Below are 6,517 nucleotides of genomic sequence, written 5' to 3'. Positions count from 1 at the left end.
CAGCCCAAAGTGTGAGCTGAGTGTGGGCCCCACTGGGACTCATTGTGGGCCCATAGTGTGCCCACAGTATGCCCCTAAGTGGGCGCACAATGGGCCCCACACAGTGTTCAAGGATCTTTGGTGTTATTTTTACATACACAGCAGTTCAGTGACCTGTTTTACACTACTAATAAGATGTGAAGTGCTTTGTGACTTTTACCCACCTGAAAGAATAATTGACAAATATAAAGGATGAGGTGGCTGATAACTGCTAACTGAAGAAGCAGCCAAACCACCACTTTAGAGAGCTGAACGTCGCCCACAAGCATCCTGATGTCTTTCATACTCAAACAGAAATGTATATGAAAGTGTGTGCTAGATCATATACATAAAACAAGTAAACACACACTAATACTCACTGTATGGTATTGACATAAAACAATGAATGCACGTTACTTATCACTGAAAAAAAACAAAAACAAGAAACAGCTCATAGAAAGACTGCGTGCTCTTACTTTGAAATGCGGAAATGACGTCATCAGCAGGAGCTCACGTGCTATCCGAAAATGGCCGAGTGAATACCAGTGGATTTTCGTTCGGACTGGCGGAAAATTTGTTTCAAAACTCTGTGTGTGTAAAAAGCAAATCCACACGCATAGAACTGAGATCCAAAAATGTTTTTTCGATTCACAAATAAATACTGAGTTCACAAATGCCTGTTGGACAGTTGTAAATATTAGGAAGATATTCACAAATGCTTTTCATTTATTTGCAAATTAATTTAGTGTATTCACAGATATTTTTTTTATTTGTGGAATTTGTTTGTGTATTTACAGATCCGTTTTATATTTGCAAAATATATTTTTGTTTTTTGAGTTTCCAAATCTTTTTTAGTATTTGTGGAAGGTGTTTATAATTACAGATTACACATTTACACACAGATTGTCGATCTGTTCACACAAATCATTATGAAACAAATCTATCTCATACAAAGTCAGCCACTCTATTCATTTGTAACCCATCTGTATATAAACTGTCACTACTGGAGCAAGTGCAGACCTGAGGCTGGCTCCTCCATACACTGGCATGTACAAACATTACCTTTCCTGTGCTTCCTTTCTGCATGGAGAACAGGTCCATGCACACAACCTTTCCTGATGTGACAGAGTATTTATTTCTTTAAGTGTTAAAGTGCATATAAAAAGTGGTTAAGGAAATAATAATAATAATCATGTCTGTGATGTCAACTGTAGGTCTCTGAAGGAATGTTTAGAAGCCAGAGTTTGGGTTTTCTGCTTACCACCGTTTGAAGCAAGAAGGAACAAATTTGGGTTGAGCCATTCAGTTTGTATACATGGATTCTAGCTGCCCAGTTGTGAGTGGGTATTTTTGTCCCCATCTGTGTGGTATTTTGGTGCCTAGCACATGGTGTACAGGTGGGCGGAGAGACGCAAACAGGTGGGAGGTTTATTCAAATGAGGCAGTGCAAAGCAAGATAAGCTGAGAGCAGACCTCTCAGAATCACAACTGTTTCTTGTGGAACATCAATAAAATGCTGATCTGATTTTGTCACTGAGAGCAAACAAACTTAATTGGAGCAACTGTGCCACAATAATAGAATAATGCTCATAATGCAGATAACCTATTATTGTATGTTCAATTAAACACTCCCCAGCCAGTAGATGTGTTTAAATTGGCAACAAAAATAACGTTTAATGTGGTTGAAGCAGGAAAGTCAGTAACATGGTTGATTCTTACAGTATCTCCTGTCCACAGCTGCTTTATGCTGTATGAAAAGCTTCTCCTTCAGTTCATTAAATCCTTGCAGCATCTGAAGGCAGCAAGACTGATATGTTGATAAATCTGTAGCCTCTGATTGCCTCTGAAGTGCTGCACCAGAGCGCGGTGCCATTGTGCATAGTCTGTGTTTACCTTAATTAAATCACATGCAAATAACACCAGAATAACCATGCACACATCTCTACACACATCTGGTTGGTTATAACTTTGTTTTTGTTTTGTTTTTTTGATGCAATCATATGAACAGCTTCAGCAACATTTTTATTGTTTATTTCTATCATCTTTCAACTATAGTTAACTGTTAAAAATCCACACCATCTGCCTATGCTCTATATTCACCTTCACCCAGCCCTTTTGTACTTTTTTCTGCTGCACACATATGAACCAAAATAGCAGGTTTGCTTGGAGATGCCCTTTATCTTTACATTTCATTACATTCATCTGGTAGACAGCTTTGTCTGACTGTTTTGACAGTTTTGTGATTTTTGTGATATTGGGCTATATAATGTTAAAAACTGGCCAATATGCTTAGTCCCCTCTCTCTTCTCAGCAGACATTCACCCTGCATCACCTTTTTTGCTTTTGAACTTCCACATCCCACACATGCATGCATGTTTTCAATTCTGATGTTACTGGCCTACACACACTATTGTTTTTTTGTGTTTGTGACTTTAGTTTTTAATGAATTACTTAGGTTTGAAGTATAACTTCTGTATGAACTCCCTCCTTGTGACCCTCCTCCCTCCAGTGCGACACCAGTAGTGGAAGAAGAAAAATGGCAGAAAAAAATGGAAGAGAAGAAAATATGAATGTAATTATTTTTTGTTTATTTACAAACAGTAGTACTTGGACTATAAAAGAATGATAAAAATACATGATGTAAACATCAAAAAGACTGGGCTGCTAAGTCAAACAATATTTAAGAGTTTCCCTCATCCTAACATGCCTACTTTTACATTGGTTAATAATGTCCTACATTTACCAGAATGCATTTCTACGACCCTCAGACAGCAGGTAAGGCTGAATGGCAGCATGCCCACAACGCACCACTGCCTGGAGAAAGGAAGACCTGCACATAATATCACCTATAACTAGTTAGATATCTCTTGAAGTAAATCAATGAAAATATGATTGCAAAGTTATATGATCAAGTTAAAGTATGATCAGTAATGGCTGCTCTTTATGGATATAAAGCAAGACTGTATAATGTTTGCTAAACAGTGGCCACTGTGACCTCAAGTGGCAATTACAGAATAACAGCACATTGAGTTGAGAGAGAAGCTGTGTCCTAAATCACTATATTTACTTTCGGCCAGTTTGTTGAGGTGTCAGAATTATCAGTGTAAAGTTCATGCACTAAATAGTGCCTCCAAATATGTCCACAATGGACGGAAAAAGTATAGTGTGCATAGCATGTATACCGCTTAAAGTCTGCTTTTGATAGCTGTGAAAATTACAATTATGTTCCATTACAACATTCCAATAATGACAAAAAATGATTATGATATATAAGTGTCTGTAATATCAATTTATTACTTACTATTGTGTAAAGTCATGAGTGTTATTTATTATAATGAATGAGGGAGTGACCACAGTTCTGTGATAAATGGATTAGTGTAAAATAGCAGCTCAAGAAGTAATTTCTCTTCTGAGGGACTTAAAATAAAACCTGATGTTTACAGTTAATATTTTAAACTACTTAAACTCGATTGGCAAAGAATTCAGGATCATAGTAATTTTGATCCCTAGATGTAATCCACTCTTCCCACCGGTCCTGGTATTCTCTGTTTCTCTCCATACCCTGTATGTTTGCAGCTATCACACTCTGTAGATCTGGAGAGGTAACACCCCCCACTATCCTGGTAAACTGCTCAATCAGCTGTGGATCAACTGTTGGTGGAGGGTGTGACTTCTTCTTGACTACAAGGAAAATTGGAAACACAAACAACAACATGTCATTAAAAATACTTTATTGCTGTATAGTAAGCAGGGATATTTGACTGACCTGTGTAACTGTGCAGGCACTCAGATTGGTACAGCGAACTGCACTTAAAAGACACTTGAAACTTTGCAAGCCTACAGTCACATCCCAACCACTTTAACACTGTTTCAAATGTCTCTACTGTGACAACAGTAAAGTATACTGAGAGGCAGATTTCATGGCCTTTTTGTGCTGCATTTCAGACACATCACACAACTACAGATGCATGTAGTGTGCAGATATTCTGTGTGGTACTCAGCTTTATGCCTACATATTTATTTATTTTAAAGTACATTGTGTAGGAAAGAGACTGTACTTTCAATGTATTCTGTATTCAGAAAACATGCTTGTTAATACACAGAATTTGAATTAATTAATTTTTGTGATGTGTTTTTTCTATGAGTTTTAAGAGTGATAATAAAAATAAGGTCTTACCACATTTAAGCAGAAATATCGTTCCACAAGAAATCAGAATGATCACAGTAACCACAGAGCAGAATCCAGTTATTATAATAAGAATATCCCATTTGTGTGAATCATAAACAAGGTGTCTGCCATCAAGGGTACTCCCATCTGAAAAGAAAGAAGATTCTGAAAACACATTCTGACCACTGAAGTTAGCCACCATGTCAATGTAGGTATTTACAATCCTTAAAACTGAGATTAAGAGAACTCTAATGCCAAAAATCATACACAATACCACCAGAACAGAGAGTTTGAGGGGAATTCACTTTAAAAAAAAAAAAAAAAATTCAAACAATACAGTGTGTATATATTTCCCACACACCATCACCAGTTACATCATAAATTGTTGGTTTCGCATAGCATCATGTAAATCTATGTTACCTTTGATTTTTCTCAAAATACCATTTAAAGTATTTACATTTTTTAGAATCGTGTGATTAATTTGAGATTGAACAGATTGAACACATCGGGGAAGAAATTACTTCTCTCATATCCCCTTCTATCCTACACTCCATTTACATGTTTGTTATCATTCCAAACCAATCACATGTTCCAGATCCTATTCAAGGCAACTGCATAAAGGAACAGTTCACTTTGCTGAGAAGTCCTGTTCTCTGAATCATCAGTAAGTCTAATTTTTCTGGTATCTCGTACTGAAAAGACTGATCCACACACTAAGCAATTCCCCATATCCCCTTCAGTTTGGACATGAAGGGGAGATTGGAAATCGGTCGATAAATCAGATATGAGCTGAAGATATGAACCAGGCAGCACCAGCTTCTGACAGAATACAAAGTGTTGTATCAATAAAGCTGTTTCCTCCTAGGGTTAAATGGTAATATGGTGTATATAAAGTAGGTAACCTTACCTAAACCATAGGCCACTATGCCATGCACAGATACCGGTAAAAAAACAAAACAAACCAAAAAAAAAAATGAAGGCACTGAATGCTGGCATGTTGTCACTGAACATAATCCATTTGTTCAATATCAATGTTTTATCAGTCATTAGTGTCAGGATTTATAGAATACTGACAAAATATTAGAGAGATGGAATTTCAGAAACACATGTCTATTAATTTGTAAAATGTTAAAAGGTCTTACCCCAAAAGACAGTGATGCTGTCACCTCCAGTTTGTACTGTGCAGCCGTAGGTGTTGGTGTTTCGGCTCAGTGAGATCCCAGCTGTCAGTCTAATGATCACTGATCCATCTCCAGAAGGTATTGGTCCAGTCACTGTGATCCAACGGGCCCTGGAAACCCCGTCTCCAATCAGATCTACTGACCTCACTGATTTGTCAGTAGTCGTCACGTGACATCTCAGCAGTACCTGGTCTTTGTTAGCAGTGGGCTTTGCAAAAATGCGCAGATCTGGTGGGAATAAAATAATACATCAGCATTATATTCCTTTAAAGAAGTGTGTGTGTGTGCATGTCTACAATATGTAAAACCAAACAACAAAAGGACCTATATGAGCATTTTCTACTCTGTCACACCTCATCAAGATTCAGTTTGGTTTAGACACAAAAATGACTTAGGGTCAGTGTTATAGGTTCATCCATCAACCCCAAGGAGGTTGGGGTTTCCATATGAAACAAAGGACATATACTTCGTAATGATAAAAACACCTGTGAAAGTGAAACTTGAGTCAGGTCTGACACAACAATAAGACGTTAAGCTAGTAGAAAACAAGTGGAAGAAGAAGAAATAATCCACTACTACAATCCAAGAAGTTATATCTGACAGTGGACCATGCTGAAGTTTTATGGATTATCCAAGGTGCACAAAGTTGAGTTGCGTGTCCACTGTCTCCAGCATTGATAGCATCTTTTATCAGTCAACTAAAATCTTTGCTAATGTCATTGGGCTCTTGGTGGGATGAAAAGAACATCATGTTAAGGATAGTGGGGATTTGTCCAGAAGATCACTGCCTTGAAAGTGTTCCCCTGACACAAAATGGTATCTCTTGATAACAGTACATTGTTTACCAGCATTTCTCCGAGGAAGCGGTGAAGGCCCCAACCCTTAACTTAGATCAGATCATCAAACTGTTACATTTGTGTCTTGACACCACTTATTTCATATAATAAGGGATTCTTTTTAAAAGAAACTAGAAAATTGACATGTGCTCACTGCTGAAATTTTTTCTTTGAAGCAGATGAAATACTGAAACACTGAAGTCGCAGTTGAAGTGGAATGTCAACACAGAATGAAGTCAAAGAAGCATATGAATTGTAGAGTAAAAGATGAAAGCAGTTCAAACATCAGTTAACATGTAAATGGTAGCTTAATT

At 37.3% G+C, this 6,517-nt stretch overlaps 1 long non-coding RNA gene across 1 annotated transcript; it reads right to left on the bottom strand.

Annotated features, from left to right (window-relative positions):
- Positions 1-2,640: 2,640 nt before the first annotated feature.
- Positions 2,641-5,582, bottom strand: LOC137199988 (uncharacterized). The gene is made up of 3 exons (XR_010931898.1): positions 5,329-5,582; positions 4,196-4,333; positions 2,641-3,699 (listed from the first exon to the last, which is right to left on the bottom strand). It is a non-coding gene; the product is annotated as an uncharacterized lncRNA (long non-coding RNA).
- Between the last annotated feature and the right edge of the window lie 935 nt (positions 5,583-6,517).

This window comes from Thunnus thynnus, chromosome 16, assembly GCF_963924715.1.
Source record: "Thunnus thynnus chromosome 16, fThuThy2.1, whole genome shotgun sequence".
In the NCBI taxonomy this organism is placed as follows: Eukaryota; Metazoa; Chordata; class Actinopteri; order Scombriformes; family Scombridae; genus Thunnus; species Thunnus thynnus.
This window is presented reverse-complemented; position numbering and strand designations above follow the sequence as displayed.